Source organism: Heterocephalus glaber, unplaced genomic scaffold (genome assembly GCF_053883595.1).
Source record: "Heterocephalus glaber isolate CG9 unplaced genomic scaffold, H.glaber_assembly_v1.0 deba00001457, whole genome shotgun sequence".
Classification (NCBI taxonomy): domain Eukaryota; kingdom Metazoa; phylum Chordata; class Mammalia; order Rodentia; family Bathyergidae; genus Heterocephalus; species Heterocephalus glaber.
The window spans coordinates 597,575-620,306 of NW_028258305.1; the positions used below are offsets into that span (position 1 = coordinate 597,575).

Sequence of the window (22,732 nt, forward strand, 5' to 3'; positions counted from 1 at the left end):
GTTAGCTTTTAAATAGTTGCATGCTGTGCCAAAAAAGCCAAGAGAGTGCCAATAAAACTTATTCATCAACAAAACCTCATTCATAAACCTATAAAAGGATTTGAAGTTGCCTTACTCCCTCTCGGGTTTCTCTAGTGAAAGGTAGAAACATAGTATTTAAATTAGAAAGGGAAGCTTCTTCTTCTTTTTTTTTTTTTTAGGGATGCTTCTTTTTGAGTAGGAAAAGAACACTTCACTTCCTATATACAAGGTACTGCTCAAAGATTTCTGATTTTACCTCATGATAATCACTCAACATGGGTATTATTGTCCCCAAGTCACAGGTGGAAGAACTTGGGCTCAGAGGGGTTAAATAGGAGAGCAGAGACTTGAAATCAAATCTGTGTGACTCAACAAAAGCTTTCTACACTGGAAAGCAACCTCCTAGCCTGGGGCTGTCTTGAAGTGCTAAGCTCTCAAAAATACCTGCCTCAGTGAAGAGCAATAGCTACACAAGCTGAGTACTTACAGTGTTCCTGGCTCCTGGCTCTGAATGCCTGAATCAATGAAGGGAACAATACCAGTTTATCCTGGCAACTGCCTGGGGAGAAATTCTAATGAAAAGATTAGCCTACTGAGCCAGGGATTTAGCTCAGTGGTTCTGCCTCCTGCCTTGCAAGCACAAGGTCCCGAGTTCGATTTCTGAAACCAAGTAAAAAAAAAGAATTGGAATCTTTTGGGCTGGGGATTTAGCTCAGTTGTTCTGCCACCTACCTGGCAAGCACAAAGTCCTGAGTTTGATCCCCAGTACCCCCCCCCAAAGAAAAAATTAGCCTACTGTAAAGCCTGATCTGATAGTTGCAGCTACACTGCCAGGTGGTTGGAAAATTTTAAAGACAAGCTGAAAAGGGTTCAGTCTGCGTCTACCCCTGGGCTTCTGATGCTACTCAAGTGGGATATTTAAAGCCATATCACTCACACTTTGAGAAATATACTGACTATTGTCTGATTGTCTCATGAGTGTCCAATATTAGATCACACACCCAGCTAGCTGCCCAGGTAAGAAATCAGAAGCCTCATTGTTCTACTACTTAGATGACTTTTCTATCTCCTTCCAGGTCTCCACATCCACCATCAGCAAATTGTGTTGCTTCTACTTCAAACATGCCTACAAATGGACTGCTTCTCTTTTGTCAATGCCATAGTCTGAACTACCACATCTTGCTTACAGTACTAGCTCCTCCCCTGCCCACTTGTTCCTCTTCATTTTACTTTCTGTATGGCTGACAAAGTCTTCTTAAAATACACGCTAAATCATGCCACTCTCTCCCCTGCTCAAAACCCTTCAATAACAGCCTGTTATACTTGAGACAACCCAGTCTTTGCCATGGCCTTGCAATGCCTATACAGGATGGCTTCTCCCTCCTTGTTCAGCCTCCTCTTGCACCTCTCTACTACCACGTTCTTCCCTTCAGCTACTCTGGTCTCCCCAAGCCCTTTCTCTGGCAGGCCTTTCACATTGGCAGTCTCTGCTGCCTAAGAAGCTCTTCACAGGGCTCATTCCTACTCAGGCTTCAGTCCCAATTTAAATGTCAATTTCTCATAATAGCCTTATTTATCTTTCCCAATCCAAATGATCTCCTTGTATAAGACTTTCTCATGTCACCTATAATTTTTGCTTCATAGAAATTAGGCCATTTTATAACTAATAATATTTGTTTGTATAGTTTCTTTTTCTTTCCAGTTCTAGACTTTAAACTCCATTAGGACAGGGCATCTCTTTTTGGGTCCCCACTACATCTTCTGTGTCTTTTAGAGTGCCTGGAACATAGCAGTCAGTTAGCAAATATTTATTGAAATTGTGGGTAGAGGGAATAGATGTCTCCATTAATCATCCTGAGAAGAGGTCAGTTTTGGAGAAGGGATAAACTTTACTTGGCCATGTGCAGGAAGGCTAAGCAGAAGGTGACTGGTAATGCACTATTGGGCAAGTCTGGGCCTTTGAGGTGGTTAAAAACCAATCTCTCTGTGTTGTATATCTGACATTACCTCTAATATTTTAATATGGTCCACCAAAAAGGCATAGCTTAATTTCAAATCTTGTTTGGTAATGAGAAAGGAAAATATCTCATGTATTAGAAGGAGAGATAAAGATGAGAGCAACGTGTGTCCTCCACACCAAGGCCATGCCTGCGTGTGCGTGTGTGTGTGTGTGTATGTGTGTGCGTGTGCGCTCACTACCAGTCACCTGGCTGGGGGCAACATTGGCCTATGGGTTGGCAGTTCCGTGAGGGTGCCAGTAACAGAGGCAGTAGCAAGGTGCCAAGAGGGTGAGTCTGGGATAGGAAAGTCAGAGTCTATTTCTGAGCATACAGAAATAGCATTATAGAATCTCAAAATAGCCGGGGGATGATATAGGGAAGAAGACTAATTTCTGACAATTAGGTAAGAAAAGATTGGGCATTAAAGGTAAATATAATCTTATTCTTTGGTCATAGATGAATGAGGTCTGGGACATTTGGGTAACACTAAAACTGGAGTATTGTGTTAAGACTAAAGTTTAAAAAAAGGCATATTGGGGGTGTGGAAAAGGTTTCTTGGCTTCACTCTCTTTTTCCCCTGCCAAATAAAGTCTGGGAATTTGGCTATTTTTCTGTAAGTCTATTTCCTTTCCTTTACAAGTATTTCTTGAGCTTTCTAAATTTTTTGATACCAGAACAAGCAAAAGCTGTTTTGGAAAATGTTCTCATCCTTGACGCTCTGTGTCTGGCAAGATAGGAACTCACTAGTTACAAACAGTTATCACAACTTCCCTGACATACCAACATCTTAAAAGATCAAGTAACTTGTGCCGCCTCCTTCCTATTCCTTTGCCCCTTCTCTAAGCACCGATAACATCTAGACAGAAAAAAGCAATAGTTTCATGGGAATTGTGGCTCTGGGACACTAGAACTATTAATACAGGTCTCTTCATTATTCTTTCTTAGAAACCAAGAAAATTGGTAGAGAGGTCTTTCAAAAGATGATAAGAACCTCTCTGGGAACTCAGTGATTAACAAATGCAATGTAATCTTCCTGGGAAATGAGACTGGCTGGGAATCCTACAAGACAGGCTGCTATTAAAAGGTCCTATTTTTCTTGGTGGTTTCACATGTCTGCCAGTGTTCTTGCTTAGAAGTTGAGGGTTTTCAGGCCAGATGTCTTGTGTTGCTTTTGCAACCCCCACAATACTTTGGGCAGTGTGATTATAAATAAATGGTTCCAGTTTGGATGCATCATTCATTCATTGTCACTACTATTGTTTGAGTCTATTCCATGCACCTAGCACTGCACTGGTTTGTAGGGGTAGTGGTTGGGGAGAATCAGTCATAATGTCTTCTGGACTATTTGTTGTCCTGAGACTTTTTCCATCCTTTAGGAAGATTCCTTCTAAGATTCTAGTTGCATCATGACATTTTGATAATATTTCCTGAGTAACATATACGAGCACATTAAGAAGCAATTCAGGCTTTTACATATCTTACTGATGTTCCCACTGCAAAATCTTTGGGGTTATACATCAATCATATTTTTGTTTTATAAAAGCACCTTTACCACCACTCAAAAACAACCTGCATTGTGCATCTTTTTAAAAGCATCGGTGGAATTAGACATTCTCAAATGCCTTGCAGTTGTTGGCTTGAAGTCTCAACTTATAAACACATATCACTATGTATTACCACTAATGCTACTCTCAAACAATTCCAAATGGCCTTAAAGTTTCAGTTATTGACTACAAAAAAACAATGTAGTGAACAGAAAACAGATTAAGGGCCCTTTGCTGTCACTTTTGTAATCATGAAGTTCTGCCACACACTGTAATTATTTCTTATAACGTATATAGATCATGACTTATTTGGGACTTTTACCTGAAGATAGGCCAAGATGCTTTATGATAACAAGATGCAGGCCAAAACCAAAGCTCTTTTTAGGTACTGGGGATCGAACTCAGGACCTTGTACTTGCAAGGCAGGTGCAGCGCCACTGAGTTAAATTCCTGACTTCTTTACTCTCTCTTTTTCTTTGTATCTATATAGCTCTAGGTAGTATAATTTATATATTATATGTATATGTACAGATTTTGTTCATTTCCTTTGTAATTGTTGGATTTATTTCTATAAAGTTGTGCACAATATTCCTTTATTTTTAACACCTGTCGGATCTGTGGTAATATCCCTCCTTTTATTTCAGATATTACTGTATTTGTAAGTTTTATATTCTTTCCTCTTTTAAACATTAATGTTACTAGGAGTTTATTCATTTGATCTTTTAAAATACTCAATTTTGGGGGCCAGGGATTTAGTTCAGTTGTTCTGCCGCCTGCCTCGAAAGCACAAGGTCCCGAGTTCGATCCCTGGTACCAAAAAAAAAAAAATACTTAACTTTGAGCTTTGTGGTTTCCAATCCTACTTTTTGAAAAATGATTAGTGTTTGCATAGTACATTTTTTCTAGTTTTTCACTTAAACATCTCACCATATTTATATTTAAGAACCGTGTATAACTATCTGTGGTAGATGGTTATACTCATGCCTCCAGAGAGCACATCGCTCATTATTTCTGCCCTTGTGTAGCCTGCACCTGGGTTCTGCAGCTGGCCATGCAGCTTTAGCCTGTGAGACATATGACTTCATTCATGTAAGCATGAGGAAAGCAGAGGCTGTGTTAGCACTTGTACTTTGGGGTTTGCCTTGTTGGAATATGGCAGCTACCTGGTCTTCTAGCCCTCCTTGAGAAGGAAGGCCATCCTGACAGAGAGGTACTCATCTGTCCAAAACATAATATCTTTCCCAGTTGAGCCCAATCCTCAGCTGATTATATAATGAAATACAGCTGCATAATTAAGTGCAGTTAAAACCAGCATAGATTAGTATTATTTCACACTATAGACTGTCGGGTGTTTTTTCCATGGAGCAATAGATTAAAGATACACTGACTCTTGCTTATCTAGTGTGCCATTCTCTGTGTTTTAATTGGAATAATTAGTTCATCTTATTTTTAGTATATTGACACGGCTGGTATCCTGTTATTTGCTTTGCAATGGTCAATTCTGCTGTTTCTCCTTTCCTACATTCTTTTGCATTTATCAAGTTTTTTGGTATTTCACCTAACACCATCTATTGCCTTTTTAAAAACATAAAACTGTATGTCATCTTTATCTCCTCCTCTTTCTCCCCTTTCCACTTTTCCTTCTTCGTTAGCAATTTCTCTATGGATTACAATATATATCTTTATTTTACCATAGGCTGACATAACTTAGTATTATGCCACTTCTCATTAAACAAAAGAACAATTAAATATTATAAACTCCTATAACATCTCATCCATTGTGCTGTTATTAACCTACATTTTATTAGTGTATTTATATTAAACTCTAAGTTAGAGTAGTTTGTCTTCCTGTCTTCCAGTGATATGTTCCAAGATGCCTAGGGGTTGTCTGAAATCTTAGATAGTTCTGAACCCTACATAGACTATGTTTTTTCCTCTGAAACCTGTCCATTAATTTTTATATTTTTCAATTCAAACTTATTCCTGAATCTGTGTAATCATCCATTATTTATAGTATGGGGTGGCACAGTGTCATTCTTTTCAGGAGATCTCTTGCTGGTGTTCATAGTGATGGTGAACCTTTTAGTGCTTTCAATGATAAATAGCCTGCTGTGGCATGTGTGCTATAGGTTCACTACCAGGGATAGACTCAGTGCTTTCTGGCACAGCATATTGTCATAATTTGGAACAGGTTTTTGTTCATGGCTTCCACTTAAAAATTTAATGCCTTTTCCATCTTAACTAAGCACTCATCATATACTTTTGTAGTTTGAGATATGACAGCAAAACTAGCATACATTTGACAGAGGAGCAGAGGCCCCAGAACCAAGCAGCTGAGCCTCTTGGGCTGCCATATCATCGCCTTCAGCACAGAGGATCAGGCCCCACCCAGTGCTGAGGAGGTGAGCCTTTTGGCCTGCCATACCACCACCCCTAACACAGAGGAGCAGAGGCCCACCCAGTGCTGAGAAGGGTGCCAGCAGCACACCTCCCACACCCATTGAAATGAGAAGACATGTAAACAAGTCTCAAAACCAGACGTCCAGATCACCTAAAGCAACCCCAAAGGGAAACAAGATGGAACAATCTAATATTCAAACACCTGAACTCCCTGAACTGGCAACAAAAGAGGATCTGGAAAAAATGAAATCAGAAATAATTTCTCACATAACAGCAGAGATTATGCACATAGTGCAAGACATGATTAATAAATCGAGAGAGGACACAGATAAAAAATAACAGAGCTGAGGATCATGATGGAATCCCAACACAGGAAACAAATGGAATCCATAAAACAGATGCAAACAGATTTCCAGGAGATTAAAAAGTCCACTGAAAGTTTACGCAGCAGAATGAGCCAGTGTGAGGCCAGAATTTCAAATATAGAAGATAAGATTTCAATTAGTGACCAGGAAAAGAAAAATTTCTTTAAAATACTAAAGGATCATGAGAAATCAATCCAGCAGCCACTGACGATGCAAAGAAGAATAACATAAGACTGAACGGAGTGAATTAAGAAACAGGAGAGAGTGCAGACAACATAAAAAAACTCTTCATCAAAGTGATGGCAGAAGACTTCCCAAGTAGAAGAAAAGAACTTGACATAAAGATAAGTGAGGCATATAGGACTCTAATTAGCCTTGATCAGAAAAAATCTACACATAGGCATATAATGCTTAAGATTCTGGAAAGAAGAACAAAATTCATTTTTGTTCTTCAACAGAAGAACAAAATTCTACAAGCAGTGAGAGAAAAGAAACAAAGCACATGCAAAGGAAAGCCCATTAGAATCACAACCGACTTTTCAGCACAAACCCTCAAGGTAAGAAGAGCTTTGAGTGACATATTTCAAGCCCCAAAGGAAAACAGCCTCCAACACAGATTGATGTACCCTGCAAAACTATCTTTCAAAATGGATGGAGAAATAAGATACTTTCATGACAAAGAGCACCTTAGGAACTTCATGAATACCAAACCAGCACTCCAAAAAATTTTAGACAATATCCTAGGAAAAGACAATGAGGATCATGACCCCAGGAAGCCCAGCAGAATGAATCCACTGGCCATGACAAGAAATTAAATGCAAAGGGGGAGAATCCAACAAAAAGAAAAGTCATGACAAGGATAAGTCAATACGTATCAGTTATAACCATCAATGTTAATGGTCTCAATTCACCAGTCAAAAGAAATAGACTGGCAGAATGGGTCAAGAAGCAAAATCCAACACTATGCTGCATACAAGAAACACACTTAATTCAAAAAGAATCTCATAGACTGAAAGTTAAAGGGTGGAAAACAATATTTCATGTAACAGGAACTTGAAAAAAAAAGCAGGAGTAGCTATCTTTTGTGCAGATCAAGTGGATTTCAAACCAACATTGATTAAGAGAGACAAAGAAGGACACTACATCCTTGTAAAGGGAAGAATCCAAGAGGGAGAGATAACAATCATAAATATGTATGCACCAAACACTAGTGCAACCAACTATATAAAACAAATATTAAGAGACATGAAAAATCAAATAAGCACTAATACAATAGTAGTGGAGGAACTCAATACCCCACTGTCACAAATAGATAGATCAACTAGACAAAATATAAGGAACAAAATACTAGAACTCAATCAAACTCTTGAACAAATGAACTTAACAGATGTTTACAGAGTGTTCTATGCTACAAAATCAGAATACACATTCTTTTTACCTGCACATGGGTCATTCTTCAAAATAGACCACCTACTTGCTCATAGAACATGTTTAACTAATTGCAAAGGAATTGAAGTTATACCCTATATATTATCAGACCATAGTGCGATGAAATTGGAGATTAATAGCAAAAGAAATAGGAAGAATTTCATAAACACATGGAAATTGAACAACACACTTCTGAATAACCAATGGATTACAGAGGAAATTAAAGAAAAAATCAGACAGTTCCTTCAATTAAATGACAATGACAATACAACATATCGGAATCTATGGGACACAATGAAAGCAGTCTTACGAGGGAAATTCATAGCTGTGAATACTCGTATTAGGAAAAGAGAGAGAGCCCATTTAAACAACCTCATGCTGAACCTCAATCTTCTAGAAAAAGAAGAGCATGACAAACTTAAAGCTCATACATGGGAGGAAATTATAAAGATCACAGCAGAAATCAACACAATGGAGACTAAGAGAAAGATACAAAACATCAATGAAGCCAAGAGTTGGTTCTTCAAAAGAATCAACAAAATTGACAAACCCTTGGCCAACCTTATCAGAAAAAGGAAAGAAAAGACCCAAATCCATACAATTAAGAATGAAAAGGATGAAATTATAACAGACCCAGCAGAAATCCAGAGGATCATCAATACCTACTTTGAGAACCTACATGCCAATAAGCTGGAAAACACAGAAGCAACTGACTGATTCCTAGATACACGTGAATTACCAAAGTTGAACGGGGAAGACCTAAAAATCCTAAACAACCCAATATCAAATCAATGAAATTGAAAATGTAATTAAAAATTTACCAACTGAGAAAAGTCCAGGTCCTGATGACTTCACTGTTGAATTCTACAAGGCATTTAGAGAGGGACTACTGTTTAAACTCTTCAATGAAATTGAAAGGGAAGCAATACTCCTGAATTCTTTCCTGGAATCAAGTATCACCTTGATCTCTAAATAAGACAAAGACCCAACCAAAAAAGAGAACTATAGGCCAATCTCCCTAAAGAACATAGATGCAAAAATCCTTAATAAGATACTGGCAATTAGAATGCAGAAGATCATCAAGAAGATCATACACCCAGACCAAGTGGGATTCATCCCAGGGATCCAGTGATGGTTCAACATATGCAAATCAATAAATGTAATACACTATGTCAATAAAGCCAAGGACAAAAACCATATGATCATCTCAATAGAGGCAGAAAAAGCATTTGGGAAAATCCAACATGCATTTATGATAAAAATCCTACAAAAAAAATGGAATAGACGGTCTCTACCTCAATCTGATAAAAGCCATCTATGAAAAACCAACAGTCAATATCATACTAAATGGTCAAAATCTGAAATCCTTCACACTAAAATCAGGAACAAGACAAGGATGTCCACTCTTACCACTCCTGTTCAATATAGTTTTGGAAACATTAGCCATGGCAATTAGACAAGAGAGAGAAAAAGAATAAAGATAGGAAATGAAGATGACAAATTGTCATTATGTGAAGATGACATCATAGTCTATATAGAAGACCCCAAGAACTCCACCAAGTCTTCTACACTTAATAACCAAATTCAGTAAAGCAGCTGGATACAAGGTCAACACACAAAAATCAATAGCTTTCCTCTACACAAACAACAGACTCACTGAGAAAGAAATAGGGCAAACAATTTCTTTCACAATAGCATCCAGAAATCTGAAATACCTAGGAATCAATCTAAAGAAATCAAAGAGCTCTTTTCTGAAAACTATAGCACTCTGAAAAGAGAGATTGAAGAGGATATCAGAAAATGGAAAGACATCCCTTGCTCCTGGATAGGAAATATCAACATAGTGAAAATGGCCATACTCCCCAAACTGCTATATAGATTCAATGCAATCCCAACTGAAATCCCACCAGCATACTTCATGGACCTTGAGAAAACAATCCAAAAATTCATTTGGAACAAGAAGAGACCCAGAATAGCAAAAGCAATTCTAGGTAACAGAGATACGGCAGGGGGTATCACAATCCCCAACTTGAAACTATAATACAAAGCTACTGTGATAAAAACAGCATGGTACTGGCAAAGAAATAGACCAGAGGACTAGTGGAACAGATTAGAAGATGCAGAAACAACGCCAGACACACTCAGCCACCTCATCTTTGACAAAGGGGCCAAAGACCCTCACTGGAGGAAAGATAGCCTCTTTCATAAATGGTGCTGGACAAACTGGGTTTCAACTTGCCAAAGATTAAAACTAGACCAATATCTTTCACCATACCCTAAACTAAAATCGAAATGGATTAAAGACATAAATTTTTTTGTTTGTTTGTTTGGTACAGGGGATCAAACTCGGGTCCTTGCGCTTGCACAGCAGGCAGCGAAACCAGTGAGCTAAATCCCCGGCCCAAAGATATAAATATTAAAACAGAAATGCTGAACCAGTTGGAACAGAGATTAGGTAGAACTCTTAAAGACATTGGTGTATGAAAAGATTTTATGAACAAAACTTCATTTGTCCATGAACTAGCACAGACAATCAACAAGTGGGATCTCTTTTTATTAAAAAGCTTCTGCACAGCAAGAGAAACCACCAACAGTGTGAAAAGCCAACCCACAATGTGGCAAAAATTTTCTCTGCTGTTCCTCAGACAGAGGTCTGTTATCTAGAACCTATAAAGAACTTAAAAAAAATCAGACCTCCCAAATTTAAAGACCCAATCAAAAAATGGACATCTGAAATGAATAGATATTTGTCAGACAAAGTAGAAATAGCAAATAAACATACGAAAAAATGTTCAACATCACTGGTCATTTGAGAGGTGCAAATGAAAACAACTCTGAGATTCTACCTCACCCCAGAAAGAATGGCTGCTATCATGGAATCAACCAATGCTGGCGGGGCTGTGGAGAAAGAGGAACCCTGCTCCACTGCTGCTGGGAGTATAGACTGGTGCAACCACTGTGGAAATCAGGATGGAGATCCCTCAAAGAACTAGGACTGGAAGTCCCATTTGACCCAGCTATTCCCCTGCTGGGTATCTTCCCCAAAGAACTAAAAGAATCATACCACAGTGATATATGTGTACCCATGTTCATAGCAGCACAATTTATAATAGTTAAAATTTGGAAGCAGCTCAATTGCCCATCAACTGAAGACTGGATAAAGAAAATATGTTGTTTTTTTTATAAAATGGAGTACTACTCAGCCATAAAAATGAGAAATTACAGACATTTATAGCTAAATGGATGCACATTGAGGCTATACTCTTAAGTGAAATAAATAGAATACACGTGTAAATACTGAATAGTTTCTCTAGTGTGAGAAACTGAAAGTATAAATAAGGACTAAAAGGTATAATAGATAATGTGAAATAGGAAGAAAAGGGGCAAAGGTGAAGGGGAAGTGGGAGGGGTAGGGGAAAGGAAAGAATGGAGTGGAATTAATAGGAGAAAATTCAAAAATGGAAACAAAGTCTCTGTAAATAGGGAGGGATGGAGGGTTGAAGGGAGGGCAGGGGAATGGGGAAATAAGAACCAAGGGAGATTATGTAAAGGTGCAGATTTTGAATGATGAATGTCATTGTTTTGTATACCTAAAATGTACCAATAAAATTAATTTTAAAAACTAGCATAAATTATTTTTCCTGCTCCACAATTTCACAGGTAGAAGATCTGTAGCAATCTCAGTATACAATTTTTCTTTAGTTATGAAGTGGAGAACTTTCAACTTTTCATCAAAAAGAAGCATTTTACTATTTCTCCTTTGCATATTAAAATAGCCAGCATCACTGTTCTTGTACTTTGGGACCATTAGTAAATAAAATAAGGGATAGTTTAATACATGCACTGATGTCATTACAGGCAATCTGATAACTGAGACAGTTACTAAGTGATAAATGGGAGAGTATCATATATAACATGGATACACTGGACAAAAGATGATTCATATCCTGGGTGGGGAAAAATGGGACCATGTAAGATTTCACCACACTACTCAGGCATGCAATTTACAACTAACAAATTATTTTTTGGAATTTTCCACTCCATACTGAAGCTAGGGAAACCATGGCAATGTGGTCTTTTCTGAGTTCCCTTTGACCTCTTTTACAGTTTTTCAGAAATTTGGCTATGAAGTGCTAAGATGATGTTTTCTTTATATTAGTTCTTCTCAGAGGTCTTCTTGGATCTGTATGTGAAATTCCATGTTTGGTATTCTAATAAAACATATATTAATTAAACCACTTGATATTATCCCTCAAGTCATAGGACCTGATCCATTTCTTCCTTCCCGTTTAAATTTTTTCTCTTTCTTTCTGTCAGTTTGGATAATTCCTATTCATTTGTTTATAAATTCATTATCCCTCTGCTGCAGTATCTGATATGCTTTTTAAATCCACCCAAGGAAGTTTTTACTTCAGATGTTGTATTTTTCAGTTTCATAATTTTCACTTCGTTCGTTTTGTTTTTTTTTTTGGTATGGGGGATTGAACACGGGACCTTGTGCTTGCAAGGCAGGAGCTGGAATCACTGAGCTAATTCCCTGGCCCTTTCACTTGGTTATTTTGAGTTTTTCTTTTCTGGTACCCTCTGTCTTCCCTCCTTATATTCACCATTATATTCACCCTTTCTTGTAAATTCTTTATTTTTTTTGTTGTTATGTTTTGTTTTGTTTTGTTTTGTTTTTTGGTACCAGGGATTGAAGTCATGACCTTGTGCTTGTGAGGCAGGTGCAGTGTTGCTGAGCTAAATCACTGGCCCAATTCTTTATATTTTTATAATCAGTGCTTGAAGTCTTTGTCTCGGTCCAATAATTGAGCTATCTGAGCTTTCCTTCTATTACTGCATTTTTCTTTATTATGGGTCACATTTCCTTGCTGCTCCCCATGCCATTTAATCTTTTAATTGTACATTGTGTATAAAAAAGGGCAGTAGAGATTTAGGTATAAGATTGATTTGGTGTGTTTACTCATTGCATAGTAAGCCTTTCATTCTTTGCGAGCTGGGTGAGAAGCTGCTCATTAGATTCCTCCTTGAGTTAGACTGTGCTTGGGACGGGCTGGGGCTTTAATTAGAGTGTGCTCCCTGTTATTAGTCCAGCTCCTGGCCTTTTGCTCTTCTCTACCTTTGTGATCTTTTCAGTATTTGAGCTGGGAGGGGATTAGGGGCAGCTTCAGATGTTTTTGCCTGACCTTTGCATTCAACTCTGGTAGGACTCTAGAATCCAAATAGTACAAGAATCCACATGATTATGTGATTTCTACCTTTTAGTCAGTTTCACTGTTATTTTCCTGGAGAAGCGCAGATGTGAATGTGTATGGAGGGAGGACTGTGAAGCTGAGAGATTTCTTTTTTCATTTCAGATCTTAATCCATCCTTCAGGCACACATTCTTGTCTAAGTTTCAGCTGCATTGTCTTTGTCCCTGCAGAGTCTCTGCCCAGAGCAGTCCAACTCCTCCAACTGCCCATACCCAGACTAGGCATCCACCCTCAAGCATGGAGGTTTCAGCAGATCTCTGATGAGCTATAAAGGGCTTGTTTCCCTATAATTCAGTTCATCAGTGCTTCCTGCGTCTCTGCCAGCTTCATGGAAACATATGAATTTTATTTTGTCTGGGCTCTTCTGGTTGACCATGGAAATGAAGATTTTTCACATCCCTCTATATCCTTAACCAGAAGCAGACATGCCATACAGGTTATTTCTAAATATTTGTGACTACACATATGTCTCCAGTAGGAAGAAAAATATTAGTACTTCTTATCTTAAGGAGATTGTCCTCTTTAGTCCGACGTCTTCCTCTAGTTATTGGCCTACTTATTTGTATCTTTCTTCATAATACACTTCAAACTTGCTTCCTCTACTCCGTCTTTCCTGATGGGAACTTTCTTCTAATATTCAGTGAAGTTTGGCTACATTTGACTTTTCTCCACACTGCTACATCATTTGTTACTCCTCCTTCTATCTTCATATATAGTGATTTTACAATTCAAATATTTCTTGGTATCCTCAATGATAGGAACTGTGCTTTTTTGTCTCAGGTTTTCCTAGTTTGGGGTGCTTCCTTTGAGAGCAAGGGGCAAAAATGTCTCTATGTCTCATTTTAAAATTGAAAATCCTTAATTATTCTGCTCTGACTTTTGTCTCTGTAACACTGCTAGAACTTGTGTTAATGTTTCCACATTGCTGACCCATGGTCACTTCTCTGCCTTCATTTTACTCACCTTCTTGCAGCATGACACAGGTGACCCCTCCAACACTTAAAAATATTTTCTTCTTTTGATTTCCATTACATTGTATCACCTCCTACCTCACAAGTTGCTATTCCTCATATTTCTTTCTTGTTTTTTTTTTCTTTTTTCTTTTTTTCTTTGTTAGGTACTGGGAATTGAATCCAGGGCCACCACACTGACCTATGTCCACAAGTCCTTTATTTATTCTAATTTTGAGACAGGGTCTTGCTAAGCCACTAAGGTACCCAGGATGGGCTTGATCCTCTTTCCTCAACTTCCCAGAGCCCTGGAGTTACAGGTGTGTACTACCATGTCAAGCTCTTTCCTCATATTTCTGTGTAAGATTTTCCTCCTCTAGAACTTAAGAGGTTGGAGCGTTCCAGAATTCAGAATATTCCCCATTGTCCCACCTACAATGTTGCATAAAGTAATATCATTCTTCTCATTACTTAAGTGCCAACATCTATTCAAAATAGTACGGACTTTGGTGGAAGATTTCAGTGACTGAATTCCAGTTCCATCACTTCTGAGCCATGCCAGCTAGCCTCCTTGAACTTCAGTTTTCTCAAATGTGAAGTGAAAGTGAGATTCTAAGATTTATCAAGTTCCTTCAGCTCACAGTAAAATGTAGCCGACGTTCCATGGGGACCAAGGAGACTGAGAAGAAACCGATTCTGTGTACATAGGAGGTGTTACCTGTAACACTTTATTTCCCAAGCTTGCTGGTGGCTGATGGTATTCACTATCATTTTTATAGACTTTTATTATACCTCAGATATTTAATACTTAAAAAAAACTTGTTGAAGTGAGGAACAAACGAGGAACCTGGAGATTGTGGTGAGGCTCTCAGAGACTATCCAAGGCAGCTCTGAGTCCAGAGATCAACAGGTTGCCCCATCAGGGAGGTATTAAGAGTCACATGACACACATGAGCATCATCGTATTGACCAACACTGGGGTTATTTGTGTTGGACCTTAGAAAATTTCTGTAGTTTGAGATCTTTCTTTGGATATGAGGATGCCACCATGCTTTGGTTCTGTGGAGCACTTATGAAATTTGCCTGGCTGCCTTCAGCTAGACAACAGAAATATTTTTGGTTTCTACTTTATTTATTTATTTTTATCCTCTATTTATAGTAATTGTATTTTCCACCAGAGAGATTGTAAGTGAGGAAATGAGTAACATTTCCTGAGTATCTATGATGCATTTGGGTTTCTGTTGGGCACTTTCCATACATTTATTTTTCAAATACCTCCTAACAACACAATATGGTGGACATTATTATCTTCCTTGTCCATATGAGAAAACATAGTTATAGAAGTGAAGTAATGTGTACATGGTGGTGGAACCCAGAATGGAACCCAGGCTGGGCCCTGCCCCAAAGTCTACTTTATCTCCATTGCATCTGTGGTGCCCAAACTTGGTATGTAACAATACACAAACACACATGAGACATAAGACATTCTTTTCTGAAGCATAAATTATACTCCAAAATTTGAGAAAGAACTCAATATAACTTTATATAAAACCATAATATTGGCATATTATGAAATTGAATATGAATGTGTATTCATCATATAGATGAAAAAATTGAAAAATTTCTTGCTTTCAGTGAGCTGTATCAAAAGATGACCTAGGGGACCAGAGGTGCACATTTACTTTCTATTACTAACCAAGGCACTCAAGGGGGAGAGTTTGAGAAACAGTAGACTGTACTATGCTCACAAATCAGTGTATTCCCAGATCTGCTGAACTGCTCCAATGTGGGCTCTTCTTACCATTATTGTGATTTAATTTTGCTAGAGCTACTAGATAAAGGAAACAATAACTTCTACTTGGCTTCATGGTGAAATCGTATTTTCCACCTATGTCCTTCCTACAGTGATAGACTGAGCAAGTGTTTAAAACTTCGGGGAAAGGCATGAGCCAAGGAGAGCTGAGGAGTCACTCTTTGAATTAACTGTGGTATATGCTGTGATAATTTGAGGTAGGATTTGTCTAGGAGGACTTTGGTTGACCCGTTAGCTATTTATCAAAACTCCTAACAATCATCACCACAGTAGTAACAGCTGTTTATTGAGCACTTATTATATGCCTGCACTGTTAATTCTTCCAGCAGTTCTGTGGGTAGGGATATCACTGTACCTATTTTGCAGATAAAGTAATAGAAGCACAGAGAGGTGAGAAACTTGTTTGTGGACTTAGTCTACATGCTGTTATCTTTCAATCAATCGGACAAGGGAAAATGTAAATTCCCTGCTCGCTCACCATTTCTCTTAATTTTGCCATCAAGCAGTCTCATAACTAAATAAACAGTATCTCAAAATGGAAAGAATACATTTTCTTTCAAGCACTAAATATCTGAACACTCTTCTTTCTCTCTTGTTTTTAAATTTAAAAAAGGCTTTTAGAACTATGTCTCTTGGTAATGGCAGCCTATAATCATTCTGCTCCAGGAATCAAATGATGTGTCCAGAATATGTCATTTTCCCCTGTGACACTAATGGCAAAACCACACTCTCAACCAAACTGAAAGATGACTGAGGGGAGAGAGAAATGTGGTCTCTTGGTTTCCACTCAGCAGTTTGAGCCAAGCATTCTTGGCTTTCACTCCAGCTCCTTAAGCAATAAGTGAGATACTGAACTTCTTAACCCATCTGTGGAGTGCTGATGGTACCTCTTTACCCCTTTGTGAGGAACATTTCCAAGCTCCAGTTTTTGAGGCCATGAAGATGAAATGTTTGGAGGGCATAAGCTTTCATGGACCTGCTTTCCAGAAGACTCAAACAGCATTTGGGTAGTGAATTGTGTTCTTTCTTTAAACAAATTTACTGCTCTGCATAATAATAAAACTGCAGGGGATCCAATAAGATAGTAATTAAAACATGGACAGAGGGGGCATGCTTCCTGGGTTCACATTCAGGTTCCTACACTTGTACACCAGAGTGGTGTTGAGCCTTGTCTGCCTTAGTATTTCCACTTATAATATATAATATATAATATATAATGCAATGCCCTTAACAGCCTCATTAAGCAAATACTATTACTTACCCATGTATAGATCAGGAAAGTATTTTAGCTTACTGGTACATCATAAGCCCTTAATAAAAGGCTACATATGGATACACACATACATGCATATGCATTTGCATATACCTATACAGTGGTAGCTTCTATTTAAATATTCCACAGATAAGAAGCAATAGACAGCAGCATGCATACAGAAGCAGTGTGCACTGGGGAGGTTACAATACATAAAGTAATGGAAAAACCACAGGATTTAAAATTTTTAATTCTGTGAATAAAAAAAACTGTTTTGCCTCTGAATACATGAATGAATTTGGACAAATAATTCAATCTCTGGAAAGCATTTTCTTCAGCAGAAAAATGAGGTCAGTGGGTTGGATAAAGTATAACAGTTCTTTGACCCATGGTTGTTTTGTTATGGTTTATTTTTTAATTTTGCAAAGTTTGAGAGAAAGGTAAAATTCCAGTTAAAGATAGAGATCTCACATTTCAACTTTCACTTCCCTTTCCAAATTTCTTTAGATAAAGTTAAATGAGTATGCTAGAGAAACTGCTTTTTCCCTGGTGGAAGATAGGAAGTTTTAACAAAGAACTTAAAATTTCTGCAGAAAAAAGAGCTTCTCAGATCAGAGTGAGGGAAGGACATGCTATCCTGGGATTCCAGGTCATAAGGAGAACAGGCTGTGTAGATGGGGGAAGGAATTCTTTTTGTTTGTTTGTTTGTTTTTTGAGGCAGGGTCTGGGTATGTAGTTCAGGCTGGCCTTGAATTCACTTTGTAGCCCTGGCTAGCCTCGAACTTGTGGAAATCCTCCTGCCCCAGCCACCCAAGTGTTGGGATTACAGGCATCCTCCTGAGAACTAGGTTTTATAATAAAAACTTCAAGTAATTAAAAGGAAGTCTGTGTGTGTGTGTATATGTGTGTGTGTAAATGGTATATAAGAAGCAGATGGAGGAAGTTAATCATAGCGAAAGAATAAAATGATGAGTCATTGAAGTTTTTAAAGTATACAAAAGTGAAGAATAAATTAAGAGACAATTATTAGGTAATTAAGAAAAGTATTAAAACAAATAAAATATCTCATTAAATGATGAGATAAGAAATACCTTTCCAAAGCCAATGTTGTCCCCCAAAGCAGCATTTCATAAGCTTCATTTAGGATGAGGAAATTACAGGACAGCTACTTCAGATACAATCTATTTATTCTTTCTATAGAAAACCCACTCACATGTACATTTCTTTAGACCATTTTATAGAGTTCAATAGAGCCCATGGACTAAAAACCGAGTTTCCTGCTCTACCAATCAATACCAATTTATGAAAGAGAACAGAAAACACTGTATGAGATTTAGCTTAAGAATAAAATCTTACTGAGGGACATAAAAGAGAAGTGATATATTCTTTAGAAAGAAAATAAGTACTATATAGTAAAAATGCAATGTCATTGTTGCTGAGATTAATCCTTACTTTCCATATTTGAATTAAAAGCCCAAGGATATTTTAGAACATAAAAAATTATTCAAAATGCACATGGTTGGAAAAATCCATGGAGATTTTTGCCCAATATTAGAAATGAAGAACTGCTCCTCCAGATGTTAAAACTAATTAAAATAATGTGATCTGAGTAAAGGAGCAGACAGAAAAACAGAACTGAGTAGTAACAAAATAGAAAACTCAGCAATGGACTCAAGTCTATAAAAAGTTTAACTTTTTAAGTGCTTGGTAAAAGATCATTCCACAATGATGTTGGAAAAACTGGCTAATCAGGAGGAAAAAGTTGGATGTTGCCTGCATACTTTACATCATAAATAAATTCTTGAAAACGTATGATTTAAATAAAAAGTTATGGATAATGGTGGTCATAAAAGGACGATAGAAGCCCAATCATAATTATGAATAGGTTTACTAAATTCCTGACAAATATATAGAACATACAATTCAGATCTACATGTAAAGAGTCTATCATAATCAAGTATAATCAGAAATATAAACATATTCCAATATTTTAAAGTCTTTGTAGTGAATTTCACAGTTGTATTAGGTAAAAGAAAACTATGATCATCTTAATAGATGACAGGAAAGCACCTGACTAAATAGTATGCATATTCTTGATTTAACTGGATAGTTGGACTTCCTTGAGATGATCTCAATTCCAAATGATGAACATTTGAAATATTTCAGTTAATGTCAGGAATAAGACTACCCTTGAGTTTTCAGGGACTCATGTATAGAAGTGATCAAAAGATACTGTCAATATTTACATATAAAATTTATTTCAGTAAAAGGCACACAGCAATTAATCCTCCTCAAAGTACTTCCTCTTGCTTTGAGCACACTTATCCTACGGTTTTCGATACTCTCTGAAATAGTTCTGGAAGTCCTCTTTTGTGAGTGTCCTTACAAGTGTGATTAAAAAAATATGGTGAATGCTGCTGCCAAGTGCCATCCAATGGAAAGGTAGCCTTGTAAAAACATCACAGTATGTTCTCATCTATTTATTCACTAAATCTGGCACTTCTGATTCTTCCTCAAAGTCAAAAGGACCATTAAAAGTAAGCATTTTGAATCAATTAAGGACACTGAGGCAGCCACAACAGTGCAACTAAAAATGATAGGATATATGTGTTTGGAGCAAGGAGGAATATTTTGAGGGGGATTAATGGTAATATATCTTTTAATATAATAAATTATTTAAAAATGTAAACACACATGTTTTTCAATCACACCTCGTAGATGATAACACTAAATTATTTTATTCTGATAGTACTTAATATTACATCCTCTGGCCTAATGAAATGACCTCAAAATGTTATAATTTATTAATTGTTTACATTGATGCAGGTAAGAAATTTTGGAAGAATTCATGAGCTGGATCAACTTGAGAAGTCAGAAATCACTACTAGTTCTGCTTTTTACTAGTTATTTGACTTTAGTAAGTTATATAAACTCTGGACCTCAGCATCTTTGTTGGTAAAACTCAAGCAACACTGTCAAGAGGGAGTATGCTCATTACTGTCTATGTCTCCAGCTGATTACAGCAAAAAACTTTGGTTAAAATTAAAAAGCAACCACAAGAAGACTTTTAAAAGTAAACAAAGCTGGTGGATTGGGGAGGACAGTTAAAACCTGGAGAAATGATCCACACAGGGGTGAGTTCCACATTTTTTTCCTCTTTTTTCTTTTATGGCCTTAACCTGAGAGAAGGTCTTAGGCACTTGGCAGTGACTGAGACATCACCTAAAAGGAAGGCCAAGAAAATTCCCATTACTTCTGGGAAACTCAGGGTGGGAGCGGGGGTCCTTGTGGTTCAAAGAATGTGAGGAGAATTTCCATTTTTGCTTCTCTATTTTTTAAAAAAAAATCTCTGCCTTTGCCTCACAGTAGCCTCCCTGGAGAACTGCATGGGAGCAGTGTGGGTGGTCAAAACACCAACAGAAACCCTGTCTTTCTTGCTAGAGGATTGGAAAGAGGGCTCCCATGGGCTAGATAGTGGGTGTATCCTGGAGAGGAAAGAGCTGGTAGAGAACCCCTTCATTCGTTTTGAAGCTGTATAGGTCACAGCACGTACTTGAGTAGCTTTGGACTTTGGACAGATCCAAGAGTTTAGCAAAGCTTTAGAAAGCTGAGCTGACATGGAAACCACCACCCACAGAAGAGATAGAATTTGTGGTCTAAACCGCAGCTGGGTGATTGCTTACTGAAGCAAACAAAGAAAAAAAGTCAACATTTTCTCAAAGGATTTGAACATGATCCCCAATGCAAACACTATAAAATTCAAAAATTTCAGGTTATACTCTAAAATTACTTAACATACACAGCATCTAGAAAATGTGATCAATTTTCAAAGGAAAACACAATTAAGATGCCAGTTCAAAGATGTTAGAATTATAAGACAAGACTTTAAAGCAGCCAAAACTATGCTCCATGAGGTCAAGGTAAACACACTTGAAATAAATGGAAAAATAGAAAATTTTAGCATGGAAATAAAAACTTTAAAAGAGAAACAAATTTAGAGCTTAAAAATGAAATATCGGTAATAAAAAATTAAGTAGATAGGCTCAGTAGCTGAAAGAACATGACAGGAAAGAGTCAGTGAACTTGAAGCTAGATCAACAGAAGTCTAAAGAAAAAGATTAAGATAAAAAAAATTAAACAAAACTTCAGAGACATGTTGAAAAAAGATCAAAGGCCTACCATTTGCATTATTGGAGAACCAGAAAGAGGAAAAAACAACTTGTACAGAAAAAAGACTCAAAAAATAATGGCTGCAGCTATCTAGAATATACAAAGAACTGAAAAAAATCAGATCCCCTAAATTTGAAAATCCAACTCAAAAATGGGCAACTGAAATGAACAGACATTTCTCAGACAAAGAATTAAAAGCAGCAAAGAAATATATGAAAAAATGTTCAACATCACTGGTCATTTGAGATATGCAGATGAAAACAACACTGAGATTCCACCTCACCCCAGAAAGAATGGCTGCTATCAAGAAATCAACCAATAACAAATGCTGGGAGGGTTGTGGGGAGAAAGGAACCCTTCTCCATTGCTGGTGGGAGTGCAGACTGGTGTAACCACTGTGGAAATCAATATGGAGATACCTCAAAGAACTAGGGCTAGAGGTCCCATTTGACCTAGCTATTCCCCTGCTGGGTATCTTCCCCAAAGAATTAAAAGAATCATACCACAGCGATATTTGTGCACCCATATTTATAGCAGCACAGTTTGTAATAGTTAAAGTTTGGAAACAGCCCAAGTGCCCGTCAACTGGAAACTGGATAAAGAAAATATGGTTTTTTCCTGCTGGAAGATAGGTAGAACTCTTGAAGATATTGGCATAGGACAAGACTTTATGAACAAAACCTCAGTAGCACGGGAACTAGCAGAAAGAATCAACAACTGGGATTTCATCTTATTAAAAAGCTTCTGCACTGCAAGAGAAACCACCAACAGAGCTAACAGACAGCCTACAACGTGGGAAAAAATTTTTAGCAGCTGCAACTCAGACAAAGGGCTACTATCTAGAATATACAAAGAACTGAAAAACATAAGACCCCCCAAATTCAAAGACCCAATTCAAAAATGGGCATCTGAAATGAACAGACATTTCTCAGACAAGAAGTAAAAGCAGCAAATAAACATATGAAAAAATGTTCAACATCACTGGTCATTCGAGAGATGCAGATGAAAACAACACTGAGATTCTACCTCACTCCAGAAAGAATGGCTGCTATCAAGAAATCAACCAATAACAAATGCTGATGGGGGTGTGGAGAGAAAGGAACCCTTCTCCATTGTTGGTGGGAGTGCAGACTGGTGCAACCACTATGGAAATCAGTGTGGAGATACCTCAAAGAACTAGGGCTGGAGGTCCCATTTGACCCAACTATTCCCCTGCTGGGCATTTTCCCAAAAGAATTAAAAGAATCATACCACAAAGATATATGTGCACCCATGTTTATAGCGGCACAGTTTGTAATAGCTAAAGCTTGGAAATAGCCCAAGTGCCCATCAACTGGAAACTGGATAAAGAAGATGTGGGTTTTTTTTTTTTTTTATAAAATGGAGTACTACTCAGCCATAAAGAATGAGGAACTAGAAACATTTATAGCTAAATCGATGCATATTGAAGCCATACTCATAAGTGAAATAAATAGGACACACATGGGTAAATACTGAATAGTTTCTCTAGTGTGAGAAACTGAAAAAGTAAATAA

General features: G+C 37.5%; 1 protein-coding gene across 3 annotated transcripts in view; it reads right to left on the bottom strand.

The window, feature by feature from the left end:
• Positions 1–22,732, bottom strand: part of Antxr1 (ANTXR cell adhesion molecule 1) — a 311,693-nt gene that overhangs the window by 243,697 nt on the left and 45,264 nt on the right. The window lies entirely within an intron of this gene.